This window comes from Lolium perenne, chromosome 2 (genome assembly GCF_019359855.2).
Source record: "Lolium perenne isolate Kyuss_39 chromosome 2, Kyuss_2.0, whole genome shotgun sequence".
In the NCBI taxonomy this organism is placed as follows: domain Eukaryota; kingdom Viridiplantae; phylum Streptophyta; class Magnoliopsida; order Poales; family Poaceae; genus Lolium; species Lolium perenne.
Window position 1 is genome coordinate 152798301 of NC_067245.2, and position 15204 is coordinate 152813504.

A 15204-nucleotide genomic window follows, 5' to 3' on the forward strand; every position below is an offset into this window, starting at 1 on the left:
ACCGGGCTACCGGAAGGAAGGGCATATCGGCAAGACTGGTCAAAGATTCTCTTCAGAGCAAGAAGACAAGGATGAGCTAAGCAAAGTTGCTTTAATCGGAGCCCTGGCGCCAAAGAGAGGGGTGACACTGAAAGAAGCCGGAGGACGTCAGCGTCCCTGATTAAAGAAGACCCCGGCGTCATCCATGATTAAAGTAGCTTTGTAAAGTAGTTTGTCCAGTCAAAGATGCCATTAGGGTTTCTTGCTCTGTAAGCCACCCTCTCCCCTATATAAGGAGAGGGGGCATAGCCTCTTGCGGGCACGTTACGTTGTGTGAGATTAGACGAGGAACCTTGTATCCAAGAACCTGTAACCATGTTAAGATCAATGAAGCTAGCGATCTAGAGCAGAGTTCTTCCTCTTGTCTCTCTTCTTGCATACCGGCCTTTGGTTGTGTTCTTGAGGAAAGCATCCGGAAGTTCATCCCATCTAGTCGCAAACCCTCCCCCGAATCCTCTAGCGCCCATTCGGCCCCAACTTAAGCCATCCCATGGCATCTGCTCGTTCACCACGACGACAGTTGGCGCCCACCGTGGGGCTGGAAGTGGCGCTTGCTGGAGTTCACATTCGGGCGGGCATCCTCGACGTCGCCGGCCAGCGTACGGTCTCCGCGTTGGTGCAGCACATCTACGCCATGGACTTCATCAACGACAACGCGGGCTGCTTCACCAACGGCGGCATCTTCCCCAAGAACGGCCGCATCATCGAGTTCGGCAGCCACCGCATCTACTTCGGCACCGTCCCTGTGCGCTAGTGCCTCTCGCCGGTACTGGTGGCGCCGGATCCGCCAAGATGGCTACATGCTGGCCGCGCTCCTGGCAGCGTGGAGGTGATGATGGCAGGCGCGGTCGACGCCGGCAAAGAAGCTGCAGAAGAAGGTGATGGGCGTGCGGTTTCGACCCGTGCGGCCAAGCCACCGCTGGAACGCGGCGCAGGCGCTGCGGGAGCATCATCCGCACCGCCGGAAACACCACTCCAAGCGGCGATGAACGTCCCCGCCACCCCCATCGCACAGAACATCGACCCAGCAGCGGCTCAGGCGGAGCTGGAAGCGCAGCGTCAGAAGATACTCGAGAGCGGCAAGGACGTCGTCAGGGCGCAGCGCGAGCTGAACCTAACCGTACGTGAGTATAACGCTGCCCATGGCTTTGCTTCTGTTAGCGCGCATGCTGCTAGGATACCGGAAAACCGGCTTAAGGCTCGCAATCTAGATCAGGATCTGCGCAAAGAAATTGCTGCCGGCAAAAGCACATCTGCATCTATGAGTATTGTAGAAAAACCTAAATACAGTAGCCCGGATAAAACAATAAAAGCTGCTAAAGATGCTGTGCAAGTGTGTGAATCGCTTTCCGGGGACGCTCTGGCAAAGCAACAAGAGCGCGTCCGGGAACTTCTTGAAACTATCGAGCAACAAAACGCTGAACAGCTTGTTAAGCTAAACAAGGCTGTGGCTTCAAAATCCGCGCGTTCGACAAAGAATGCCGGTAGCAAGTCCCATGGGCAGGCTTCGTCCCCCCATCCGGACAGAAGAAGAGAAAAAGAGGTGAACGCGCAGCAGATGACTGTGTATGATCCAGTTCTTGCCGGAAAACAACAAGCCGGGCAATATGATGCCGGTAGAAAAAGCCAAGGGGCAAACAGAGGCTACGCCAAAGAAGGCTATGCCGGAAACAATCATGCCGGTAGACAAGAGACCGGGCAAAACTATCGAGCTGCAAGGGCGGCGTACGATGAGGAGGAAATAGATCCTCCAAGGTACCGGCAGGCAAGGGCCGCGGTACCGGAATGTTATGATGAGGCTGATTCCGCAAGACCGGTAGCATACCGGAACCCGTTGGGAGAACGCTTGGGAGAAAGATACCTACCAGAACGGGATGTGAGGCACCGTCTGGATAGAGTATACTTGTCAGAAATGATCGAGGAAGAAGGTCCCCCGGGCCCAAAATGCTTTGGCCCAAGGATCATGAGAGAAAAACCACCAGTTCGCAACTTTATGTTGCCCCGTGACACAAAAACATATGATGGCACCACAAAGCCGGAAGACTGGCTTGCGGATTACGTGACCGCGGTATACGTCGCAGGCGGCGGAGGAACTGTAGCTGGAGGAGGAAACCGGCGTTGGGCCGTGAGAATCATACCATCGTTCTTGGTTGGACCGGCAAGAATCTGGCTAAACAACTTGCCGGCAGGAAGCATAAATGGCTGGTTGGACTTTGAGGAAGCTTTCGTGAGCAACTTCAGCAGCACCTATCAAAGGCCAAACAGGCCCCAGCAGCTCGCTCTATGCGTGCAGCGCCCAAATGAAACAGACCGGGATTATTTGGCCCGGTGGAACACTACAAGGAACTCCTGTGAGGGGGTGATAGAGGCACAAGCCCTTGCTTGGTTTAGCAGTGGATGCAGAAGAGGTTCACCGTTGTGGCAAAAGCTGCAGCGGAACATGCCAACAACGTTGGCGGAGATGATACGTGTGGCAGATAGCTATGCGTTGGGAGACCCAACGCAGCCGGCGGTGCAACCTGAGCCGGAACAGCAACGCCAAGAGCAGCACCGGGATAACCGGAACAACAAAAGGAGGAAGGATTTTCCGGATCGAAGGTACGGCCCACAGCAAGTTGCTGCTATGCAAGAAAACTCCGAGGCCAGCGGCAGTCAGAGACAGAGAACCGGATCGCAGCCATGGGCAGGTCCTAAGAAACAGTGGGTAGAAAAGAAACCCTGGGGCTAGAAAAAGAACTAGCAAGAACCCGCGAAGTACACCATGGAAGCTGCTATGGACCAACCTTGCTGGTGGCACACGCCGAATCCGGCACACCCATCAAACCATCTGACAAAGGATTGTACCTGGACCAACTACTTGATGCAAAAGGGAACGGTAAAAGATGCACAACCACCGCAAGACATGCCACGGCAACAACAGCTGCCACCACCACCACCGCTTACCGGGGCAAACGCCTTACCGGTACAGCCAAACCGGCAGCAATACCAGCAGGTTAACCAGGTGGGAGAAGGCAATGGCCAACCGCCTCCACCGGCACCTTTGGGCCGGAATGTTTACCATGACCCAGATATGTGCTGCGTTGTGTTCGTAACAGAGCCGACCGACAGACAAAGCCTGCATCGCCGTTCTATGGAAGTGAACGCGGTGATGCCGGCAGTACCAAAATACATGCTGTGGTCTGATCAAGAGATCTCGTGGTCGTTCAAGGATCACCCTAAGATCATGCCTAACCCGGGTGGCTATGCTCTTGTTTTGGACCCAATCATGCAAGGGCCAAACGCTCGAGTCAAGTTCAGCAAGGTGCTGATAGACAATGGGAGCAGCATAAACATCATGTACCGGCACACCATGAACATGTTGGGCATAACAGAAAACATGCTTCAGCCAACGCGCACGACTTTCCATGGAATCGTTCCGGGTTTATCCTGCGCGCCGGTTGGAAAAGTCCGGGTGGATGTGTCGTTTGGAGGACGTGACAACTGTCGGGTTGAAAATCTTGAGTTTGAGGTGGTGGACTTAGATAGTCCTTACCATGCTTTGTTGGGGAGACCAGCGTTGGCTGCTTTCATGGCCTCAACGCACACGGCCTATCTCAAGATGAAGATGCCGGCACCTCGTGGACCCTTGACTGTGGTGGGAAACTACAAAGTCTCACTGGAAACAGCTTCCGCCGGATCAAACCTGGCAGAATCGCTGGTGATCGCTGAAGAAAAAAGGAGGATGCAAACTGCGGTTGCGCTGGCTCAGTCCTCGCAGCTGAGTTTAGCGGCAATGAGTGCAAATCTGGGCACACCATCATGGGTTAAACCTATTAAGGAATTCCTGATCAACGGCACCTTGCCGGATGACGAAAATGAATCCAGAAGAATCCAAAGAAGGTCCAAGGCATACACATTCATCAATGGTGAAGTGTACAAGAGAAGCGTTACCGGTGTCCTTCAAAGATGTGTGGAACCGGAAGAAGGAAAAGAAATGCTTGAGGAAATTCACCAAGGAGAATGTGGGCACCACGCTTCATCAAGGGCGCTGGTAGCAAAAGTATTCCGGCACGGGTTCTACTTGGCCTCTTGCTTTGGAAAACGCTGAGGATTTGGTAAGAAAATGCAATGGGTGCCAGAGGTACGCCAAGCAAAATCATACCCAGTGTCCGGTTTAAAGACAATACCGTTAACATGGCCATTTGCTGTTTGGTGCCTTGATATGGTTGGCCCATTCAAAACTGCAAGGAGCAGCATGACTCACATCTTGGTTATGGTGGATAAATTCACCAAGTGGCTAGAAGTGAAACCTATCGCAAAGTGTGATGGGCACACAGCGGTGAAGTTCTTAAAAGATGTCATTTTGCGCTACGGCTATCCGCATAGCATCATCACAGACAATGGAACCAACTTTGCTCAAGGTGAGTTCAAAAGATTTTGCGAGGATAACAACATCCGGTTGGATTTGTGCTCAGTAGCACACCCACAAGGCAATGGTCAAGTGGAAAGAACAAATGCTTTGATACTTTCCGGTATCAAACCAAGACTCATCGAAGCGGTGGAGAAGTCACCAGGGTGTTGGCTTGATGAGCTACCATCAGTATTGTGGAGCATAAGAACAACTCCAAACCAGTCCACCGGATACACTTCATTTTTCATGGTGTATGGAGCAGAAGCGGTCATACCAACCGACATCATCCATGACTCACCAAGGGTACAGCTCTATAATGAGCAAGAGGTCAAAGAGGCCAGAGAAAATGATGTGGACTTGCTAGAAGAAGCAAGACAGTTGGCATTGGCAAGAACAGCCATTTACCAGCAAAACCTCAGACGCTATCATAGCCGGAAGGTTAACCCGAGATTATTCCGGGAAGGAGATCTGGTGCTACGCCTAGTGCAGCGCACTGAAGGCCGGCATAAGCTTTCACCACCATGGGAAGGTCCCTTCATTGTGAGCAAATCTCTTCACAATGATGCCAATTACTTGATCGATGCACAGGAGTGGAAAAAAGGAAAGGCGGACAGGTCCGGAGAGGAGAGCAAGCGTCCATGGAACGTAGCTCTATTGCGTCCTTTCTACTCTTAAAGTTGAGGAGTAAGAAGTTCCTTTTTGTACCTTATATGCTATGAATAAAAAGATGTCGAAACCTCGAATGAATCTCGGGGACTACCCCAACCTAAATTGCATGCAACATGTTTATTTTTTCAGTTCACCGGTTGCTTAGCAAACATTTTTTCTTTCCGGTTTAGTAGCGTGCTAAACCTACTGGAGTCTTCGACTCTGCTGCTGTCCGCAAACCGGCTTCATGGCAAGCAAGATAAACCGGTAGCAATTAAGCACGCGAACTGCGAAAAGAGAGAGTGAGAACAAGCAATCCGGAAAAACTTAACTAACCCCGGTTAAACCGGTTTTTTGCAAAATTTCGAAGTTATTTCTAAGTTCAAGAAAATGCTTGTTTGGTAAAAGAACTTTGTGCTCATACGCCAAAAAACGCCCAGAGAAGGCAGGCAGAGCCAAGGCAAAAGAGCCAAGTATGCATCGAATTGGATGCGGAAACAATTTTGAAATCTTTGCAGTGCAGGATAAAAGCAAAACGATAAGCAAATATGCTAAGGCAAACATAAGATAATTAAACACCAGTATAACATACCGGCATAAACTGTTGTGCCACAACCAAAAGGAAACTTAAAGTTTTACATCATAAACCCCGGCATACCGGGGTAGAATTTAACAAGCAGTGTTTTCAGTCAAACAGGACCAACCGATATTTCACAGGCAAACACTTAACAGAAGATAATCAGGCAGCAGGGGCTTCCGGAGGAGCATCGCCAGCACCAGTATCGTCCAGAGGCTCCTCATCAGCTTCATCCTCCTCCTCGTCGAGATAGTCCTTGACGTCAGGAGGGGGAGGGATGAAGGTGCGCACGTCGGCGTACTCCGCGATGTGGTACGCCCGATCCTGCCGCTTAGCGGTGAGGACCGGGTCCAGATCGGTTTCGGCTCCTTCGCGCACTCCGGTGAGGGCGTCCAGGTTAAGCTCCGGATACCAAGAGCAGGCGACGCGGAGCGCACAGTCTGCCCCAGAGCGGGCGGAAGAGCACTGCCATTCCCGGATTCTCCTGCCAGCACCCTTGAGGCGGTCGCTGATCAGGGAGAAGGTATCTGGCACCACTTCTCCAGGCCAGAGAGTCCTGAAGAGCTGGGTAGCTACATCAGGAATATCAGAAAGATTCCGATCGATGGCGCGCATATGGGAGACCCGCGCGTTCAGCGCAACCAGATGGTCATAGGGGTCCCATGGCGCACCAAGGTTCTCGTAGGCCTGGGCAACACGGCGCTCTTCCACCCTCTTCATGGCGAAAGCCTGGGAGTCCGGGAAGAGACCTACCCAAAGAAAGAAAGAGGCTAAGAAAATGCAACCGGAAGGAAAAAGCTTGTAAGCAGAAATCGGAAAAGGAAAAAGGAAAAAACTTACGGAAGGCATGTGCATCAGTGAGCATGACCAGCCGGTCATACTCCTTCTGCTCCGCCTCAAGCCGCGCGGCCTTCTCCTCGGCAGCTTTCCGTGCGTTGGCAAGCTCCTCCAGCTCAGCCTGCAACACCGCATTGGAGTTGCCGGCATCCTCCAGCGCTTCATGCAGCTTGGTCGCCGCATCGGCTTCAGCAGCCTTCAGCGCCTTGGCATGGTCAAGGCCAAGCTGGATGAGCTGACCCTTGAGCTCCTGGTAGCTGGTCTTCTGGGCGCTCAGCTCCTCCTGGTGCTGCCGGATAAGCTGATCCTTCTCCTCTGAAACCCGAAAAAGAGGATGTTAACAAAGTTGTACTGGTAAGATGAAAAGAAAAGCAAGCCAACCGGAAAACAGGAAGTCATACGTTGGGCGGTGGCGAGCTGCTCCTTAAGGGCCTCAATAGAAGCTTCCGGGATGACTGTTAAACAAAAATCATAAGTGTTAAGAGAAAGAAAGTTTTCCGGTAAAAAGATGCCGGAAGTGCAAAAAACTTACCTTGGCACTTGTCATGTGCCTCAGCAAGATCCCGGTGCTCCCATAGAAGCTCCTCAAAGAGGACCTTCCGAGCGTCAGCCGTGAGCTGTTCAAGAAAAAGAGATCAGTTAAAGTTTCATGCACTGGCAATGCTAGTTTCGCGCGTTTCTAGCTAAGTTTTGCGCTAAGAACACAGTTCTTAACCCGAAACTCGGGGACTGGCAATGCTAGTTTCGCGCGTTTCTAGCTAAGTTTTGCGCTAAGAACAAAGTTCTTAACCCGAAACTCGGGGACTGGCAATGCCGGTTTCGCGCGTTTTTAAGTTAAGTTCCGTGCTAAGAGCTACGCTCTCAACACAAAACTCGGGGACTGGCAATGCTAGTTTCGCACGTTTCTAGCTAAGTTTTGCGCTAAGAACAAAGTTCTTAACCCGAAACTCGGGGACTGGCAATGCCGGTTTCGCGTGTTTTTAAGTTAAGTTTCGTGCTAAGAGCTACGCTCTCAACACAAAACTCGGGGACTGGGAAGATAGACAAGATTCAATAAAAAAGAGAGAAACCGGCATGAAATTAAAGAAAAGATCCGGAAGCAAAGAAACCGGTAAAAGTTGAAAAGAGTTGGTAGAACGTACCATCAAGTTGTTCGTGGCATCATACCACGCACTGTCGAGCTCCTTCACGGCTCGGCGAAGCCGCATGAAATGCTCCTCGGAAGACCGATCCCCAACAGGGTCAGGTGCCGGCAGCCTGTCCTTGCCAATACCGCGGGTTGCCGGGGTCATGTCCGCGGCGTTCCACTTCTCAGCGTAGGGCAGAAGATGCCCCAGCTCCCGGCCCTCGCGCTGGAACTCGGTGATCCGGCCGAGCAAGCCGGTGGCCTTCTCGCTGGCAGCACTGGCGGCCTTGGAGACGTGCAGCACCAAGGGCTGCGGACCGCCAGAGGGGGCGCTGGAGGCCGTCGCCTTCCCCTTGATGAGCTTGGAGGTCTTGGGCGGCGGTGGAGTTGGAATAGCGCCGGCAGGCTCGGTGCGAGGAGCATCCGGCGGTGGAGTTGGAGTGGTTCTGGGAGAAGGGGGAGCGCTAGGCGCGTCACCCAGCTTGGAACTTTCCGGCACGGAGGTTTCCGGCACGGAAGCAGTCTTCTTCTTCTTTTTCTTTTCAAGGACGGGAGGAACCAGAGGTTCCGCCCGCCCGGCAGCTTCTTCCTCGGCGCCGGTGTTGCTGGCGCCGGTATCTAGGTTTTCGGGAGGGGAGACAAAGTCCTCCTCCGTGCGGTGTTCTGGCGGTGTAGGGGCCGCACGCCCTGAACTTGTAGTGCCCCCCAGAGGGGAGGCAGAGATGTTGCCGGCACCAGATGGTGCCGGGCTTGAATGAGGAGGAGGGGTTGAGGTCCTCGCGGTACCCTCAGAGCCCGCTGGCCTTGGGCCAAGCTTGAGCGCCGGGCTGAGAAAAAGAAAAAGAGAGAGTTGGAAAAAAGAAACCAGAAAAAAGAACTTGGTAAAAAGAAACAAGCAAGAGAACGAAAAGCTTACCCAGAGGCGGTCGGCATCTGCTTGCGCTTGTAGCGCCGCATGCCTACTTCCTTCTCCCCCAAAGGCTCCGTCCGGAAGCGCTTCGGGGGAGGGGCCTGGCTGGAACCGGCATCGGAGGCCGGAACCTTGTTCTTCTGGCCCTGGGCCATCAGCTTCTCCACAAACTCAGAGCCAGCCTCGGCTCGCAGGGGCGGCGCGTGCTCGTGGATCTGCGGGTTTGTGATAGTTAAGAGAACATCAACAAAGGAGCAATAACGAAAAAGTATGAGAGTTTAAAAAGAAAAAGTACCTCGAGCAAGGTCAGGTCATCGGAGGAACCGGTTGGTTCCGGCACAGACCTGCCGAGGCGCGAAGCTTCGGTCTTGCCCATCTTCAGATCCTGCCAACGGATGTAAGGATCCGGGTCAACAGAATCTAGCGCACGCTTCACGCAAGGGCCTCGTCGCTCTGCGTGAATGGTGGGGAAGCGATCCTTGGCCTGAAACAAGTAAAAAGAAGGTTAATAACAGCAAAAATTTATCAGTAAGCCGACCCGAGTTGCGTAATCTCTTACTTCTTGGGTCGGAGGGTTAGTAGTGCTGAGAGGAAGGAGGCCCCATTCCCAGTCAACCGGCATGGCAGTCTGGCAGATCTGCCTAGCCTTGCGGACGACGTCCTTCTTGGAGAGGGGAAGGCCGATGATCTTGGTGGGATCACCAGGACCATATATCTCGCTCATCCTATGCTGCGGCGCTTGAGAGGAAGCACCCGGCGTGAGATGAACGTGCGAATAATATCATCGGAGCAAATGTTGGTCTCCTTCATCAAGTTCGCCATGAAGCGTACCACCCGGTTGGTTTCGATGTGGTCCGTCTTCGGGTTGTAGCTCCAGTTGGCTCTGCTGGGCGGCGCCGCGTTGAAAGGCGGCAGATCGATGAGGTTCGCGGGGCCGTTGTTCTTCACGTAGAAGAATGTCCCTTGCCATAAGCGGCAGGACTCGAGGCCGGAGAATTTGAAGAAAGGGCTCCCTTGGCGGGAGCCGATGATACAAGACCCGCACTGCACGGGGGGTTTGGGCTTAGGAATTTCCTTGCCCTGAACGGAATTGATCCGTAGAGCAAAGAAGCGGGCAAACGCCTCGCGAGTGGGACGAATGCCGATGTAAGCCTCCATGAAGGTGGCGAAGAAGGAAATATAAAAAATGGCGTTGCCAGGGAGGTGATGAGGTTGAAGTTCATAGAAATCTAGGAACTTCCGGAAAAATTCGGAGACAGGAAGGCCGAAGCCGCGCTCAAAGTGGGCAAGGAAAACAACGTGTTCACCGGGCTGAAGCACCGGTTCGATCTCGTCGCCAGGAAGCCGGCAGGTTACCCCTTCCGGAATCCTTTGCGACCGGTAAAGCCAATCGATCTCGTACTCAGTGACGTTGGAGCCCATCCAGGCTCCACGGGTGACACCGGAAGGATTTACACCGGAAGCTTGGCTAGAGCTACCGGATTCTTGGTGGCTACCGGAATCGGTATCCATCGGAACGGAATCGGCGGATCTATCGGAGGATTGACTACGCCGGCTACTAGAAGAGAAAGCAGAGGAGGAGGCAGAGGAAGATTCCTCGCTAGACATCGGTTAGATGCAGAAAAACAGAAATCCCACAGTTTGCCCCCGCGCGAAGATCTACGAGTAAGAGGAAAATCAAAGGAAAAGGGGAAATAAAAACACTATCGACCCAAGATCTGGAAAACAAGCAAAGGGGGAGCAAACTCAAATTAGAACCAACCTGAGGCGGCGCAGTCGCTGCGGAAGAAGTTCGCCGGTGAAGCAGTGGCCCTGCGGTCGCCGACGAGCACCGTCGACGGCGGAGCAAAGAAGAGCGTGAGGAAGCGTGAATGCAGCGGTCGCAACGGGAGCGCTGCGACGAATCTCCGCACGATGAAGTCCGGCGAAGAAGCGGCGTGAGTTCGCCGGGCGGCGGAGCTCGAGCGAAGAGCGGCGAACGGAGAACGGCAGAAGCGCGGAGAGCGAGGAGCACTGTGCGTGAAGAGTGGAGAATGCGAGAAGAGGAAGAAGAGGGGGCGGTTCTGCCTTATAAAGGAAGAGAGAAGGTGGGCCGAAAACCGCCGGGCCGCGGCGGTTCGCACCGCGGGCCGCGACGGTTCGCACCACGGGCCGCCACGTGGCGAGGAAGTACACGCAAGGAAACGAAAAGCCACACGAAGGTGCACACAGATCCGGAGTGGCGACTGGGATCTGCTGTGAAGCATTTAATGCGCGCGCGGGACTCGAAGCGAAGTGACCCCTGACACTGGCGCGCCAGTTAACAGTGCGCATGTCACTGACAGGCGCGGGGCCCGAGAAATTCTCGACTTCGCCGAGGAGAGAGTAAATGCTAAAGATACCGGAGAAAAAAGATGCCGGGGAATACCTCGCAAAGATGCCGGATCCAAGCTCAACGACGGAAAGATTAAACCGGTATCCTAAAAACATGAGAACCTGGCATGGTCTGTAGGATAGAATCCGACAGACTACACCAGCTTCGGGGACTAATGTTGGGGGGATGACCCCCGGTATGCCAAAGGCATGCCAAACCGGATGGTTTGAGCCATCAAGATACCGGTTTAATGTTTATACCGGAGCATGAAGATAAGAGTTTGGCTAAATGAAGCTAAGCCTGTATCCCCAAGAGGGGTATACCGGAACCGGATAAAGAAGATACCGGGCTACCGGAAGGAAGGGCATGTCGGCAAGACTGGTCAAAGATTCTCTTTAGAGCAAGAAGACAAGGATGAGCTAAGCAAAGTAGCTTTAATCGGAGCCCTGGCGCCAAAGAGAGGGGTGACGCTGAAAGAAGCCGGAGGACGTCAGCGTCCCTGATTAAAGAAGACCCCGGCGTCATCCATGATTAAAGTAGCTTTGTAAAGTAGTTTGTCCAGTCAAAGATGCCATTAGGGTTTCTTGCTCTGTAAGCCACCCTCTCCCCTATATAAGGAGAGGGGGCATAGCCTCTTGCGGGCACGTTACGTTGTGTGAGATTAGACGAGGAACCTTGTATCCAAGAACCTGTAACCATGTTAAGATCAATGAAGCTAGCGATCTAGAGCAGAGTTCTTCCTCTTGTCTCTCTTCTTGCATACCGGCCTTTGGTTGTGTTCTTGAGGAAAGCATCCGGAAGTTCGTCCCATCTAGTCGCAAACCCTCCCCCGAATCCTCTAGCGCCCATTCGGCCCCAACTTAAGCCATCCCATGGCATCTGCTCGTTCGCCACGACGACAATGCACATAGAACTAAGAATGACAACTGTGCTCTCATAAGACGGTGCATATAACTTAGAAGATGAAGACTCAACATAAAAGTAAAAGAATGGCCCTTCGCAGAGGGAAGCAGAGATTAAACATGTGCTAGAGCTTTTTATTTTGAAAACATAGAGATATAAATTTTTAAGAGAGGCAATTGTGTCAACGGTAGCACTAAGTAATATAGGTTATGTATAAAACTTCCTATAAGTTGCAAGCCTCATGCATCGAATACTAATAGTGCCCGCACCTTGTCCTAATTAGCTCGGATTTGCATGGATTATCATCGCACTACATATGTTTCAACCAAGTTTCACAAAGGGGTACCTCCATGCCACCTGTACAAAGGTCTAAGGAGAAAGTTCGCATTGGATTTCTCGCTTTTGATTATTCTCAACTTAGACATCCATACCGGGACAACATGGACAACAGACAAATGGACTCCTCTTTAAGCTTAAAGCTTTTGGCAACATAAATTTCTCATAAGAGATTTTTGAGATTTTAATGTCAATGCTGAAACTTCCACCATGTAAACATGGCTTTGGTTAGCGGCCCAATGTTCTTCTCTAACAATATGCATACTCTAACCTTTTATCATGGTTATCTCATTTACTTCAGACAAGACGGACATGCATAGTAACTCACATGATATTTATCAAAAATATGATGATGGTGTCCCCATGTCAGCATGGTTGCCACACAACAAGCAGCTTATAAGAACTAAGATACATAAGTGACATATTCCTCACCACAATATTTTTTTAGGCTACTTTCCCATGAGCTATGTATTGCAAAAACAAGGAATTATTTTGAAGGTTTTAAAGGTAGCACATGTAAATTTACTTGGAGTGGCGGTGAAATACCACATATAGGTAGGTATGGTGGACACTTTTTGCATATTTTTGTTTTTGGTGGTTGGATGCTGATACGCGTACAGCACGCGTCCGTTGGGAACCCCAAGAGGAAGGTGTGATGCGTACAGCGGCAAGTTTTCCCTCAGTAAGAAACCAAGGTTTATCGAACCAGTAGGAGCTAAGATGCACGTTGAAGGTTGATGGCGGCGAGATGTAGTGCGGCGCAACACCAGGGATTCCGGCGCCAACGTGGAACCTGCACAACACAACCAAAGTACTTTGCCCCAACGAAACAGTGAGGTTATCAATCTCACCGGCTTGCTGTAACAAATGATTAGATGTATAGTGTGGATGATGATTGTTTGCAGAAAACAGTAGAACAAGTATTGCAGTAGATTGTATTCTATTAAAAGAATGGACCGGGGTCCACAGTTCACTAGTGGTGTCTCTCCGATAAGATAAATAGCATGTTGGGTGAATAAATTACAGTTGGGCAATTGACAAATAGAGAGGGCATGACAATGCACATACATGATATGATGAGTATAGTGAGATTTAATTGGGCATTACGACAAAGTACATAGACCGCTATCCAGCATGCATCTATACCTAAAAAGTCCACCTTCAGGTTATCATCCGAACCCCTTCCAGTATTAAGTTGCAAACAACAGACAATTGCATTAAGTATGGTGCGTAATGTAATCAATAACTACATCCTCGGACATAGCATCGATGTTTTATCCCTAGTGGCAACAGCACATCCACAACCTTAGAACTTTCTGTCACTGTCCCAGATTTAATGGAGGCATGAACCCACTATCGAGCATAAATACTCCCTCTTGGAGTTAAGAGTAAAAACTTGGCCAGAGCCTCTACTAATAACGGAGAGCATGCAAGATCATAAACAACACATAGGTAATAGATTGATAATCAACATAACATAGTATTCTCTATCCATCGGATCCCAACAAACACAACATATAGCATTACAGATAGATGATCTTGATCATGTTAGGCAGCTCACAAGACCCGACAATGAAGCACAATTAGGAGAAGACGACCATCTAGCTACTGCTATGGACCCATAGTCCAGGGGTGAACTACTCACTCATCACTCCGGAGGCGACCATGGCGGTGAAGAGTCCTCCGGGAGATGATTCCACTCTCCGGCAGGGTGCCGGAGGCGATCTCCTGAATCCCCCGAGATGGGATTGGCGGCGGCGGCGTCTCTGGAAGGTTTTCCATATCGTGGCTCTCGGTACTGGGGGTTTCGCGACGAAGGCTATAAGTAGGCGGAAGGGCAGGTCAGGAGGCGTCACGGGGGCCCCACACGCTAGGGCCGCGCGGGCCCCCCTGGGCCACGCCGCCCTAGTGTGGCGGCGCCCCGTGGCCCCACTTCGTCTCTCCCTCGGTCTTCTGGAAGCTTCGTAGCAAAATAGGACCCTGGGCGTTGATTTCGTCCAATTCCAAGAATATTTCCTTACTAGGATTTCTGAAACCAAAAACAGCAGAAAACAGCAACTGGCTCTTCGGCATCTCGTTAATAGGTTAGTGCCGAAAAATGCATAAATATGACATAAAGTATGCATAAAACATGTAGATATCATCAATAATGTGGCATGGAACATAAGAAATAATCGATACGTCGGAGACGTATCAGCATCCCCAAGCTTAGTTTCTGCTCATCCCGAGCAGGTAAACAATAACAAAGATAATTTCTGGAGTGACATGCCATCATGACCTTGATCATACTATTGTAAGCATATGTAATGAATGCAGCGATCAAAACAATGGTAATGACATGAGTAAACAAATGAATCATATAGCAAAGACTTTTCATGAATAGTACTTTCAAGACAAGCATCAATAAGTCTTGCATAAGAGTTAACTCATAAAGCAATAATTCAAAGTAGAGGTATTGAAGCAACACAAAGGAAGATTAAGTTTCAGCGGTTTCTTTCAACTTATAACATGTATATCTCATGGATATTGTCAATGCAAAGTAATATAACAAGTGCAATATGCAAGTATGTAGGAATCAATGCACAGTTCACACAAGTGTTTGCTTCTTGAGATGGAGAGAAATAGGTGAACTGACTCAACATAAAAGTAAAAGAAAGGCCCTTCGCAGAGGGAAGCATTGATTGCTATATTTGTGCTAGAGCTTTGGTTTTGAAAACAAGAAACAATTTTGTCAACGGTAGTAATAAAGCATATGTGTTATGTAAATTATATCCTACAAGTTGCAAGCCTCATGCATAGTATACTAATAGTGCCCGCACCTTGTCCTAATTAGCTTGGATTACCTGGATTATCATCGCAATACATATGTTTTAACCAAGTGTCACAAAGGGGTACCTCTATGCCGCCTGCACAAAGGTCTAAGGAGAAAGCTCGCAACGGATTTCTCGCTATTGATTATTCTCAACTTAGACATCCATACCGGGACAACATAGACAACAGATAATGGACTCCTCTTTAATGCTTAAGCATTTAACAACAATTAATTTTCTCATAAGAGATTGAGGATATTTGTCCAAAACTGAAA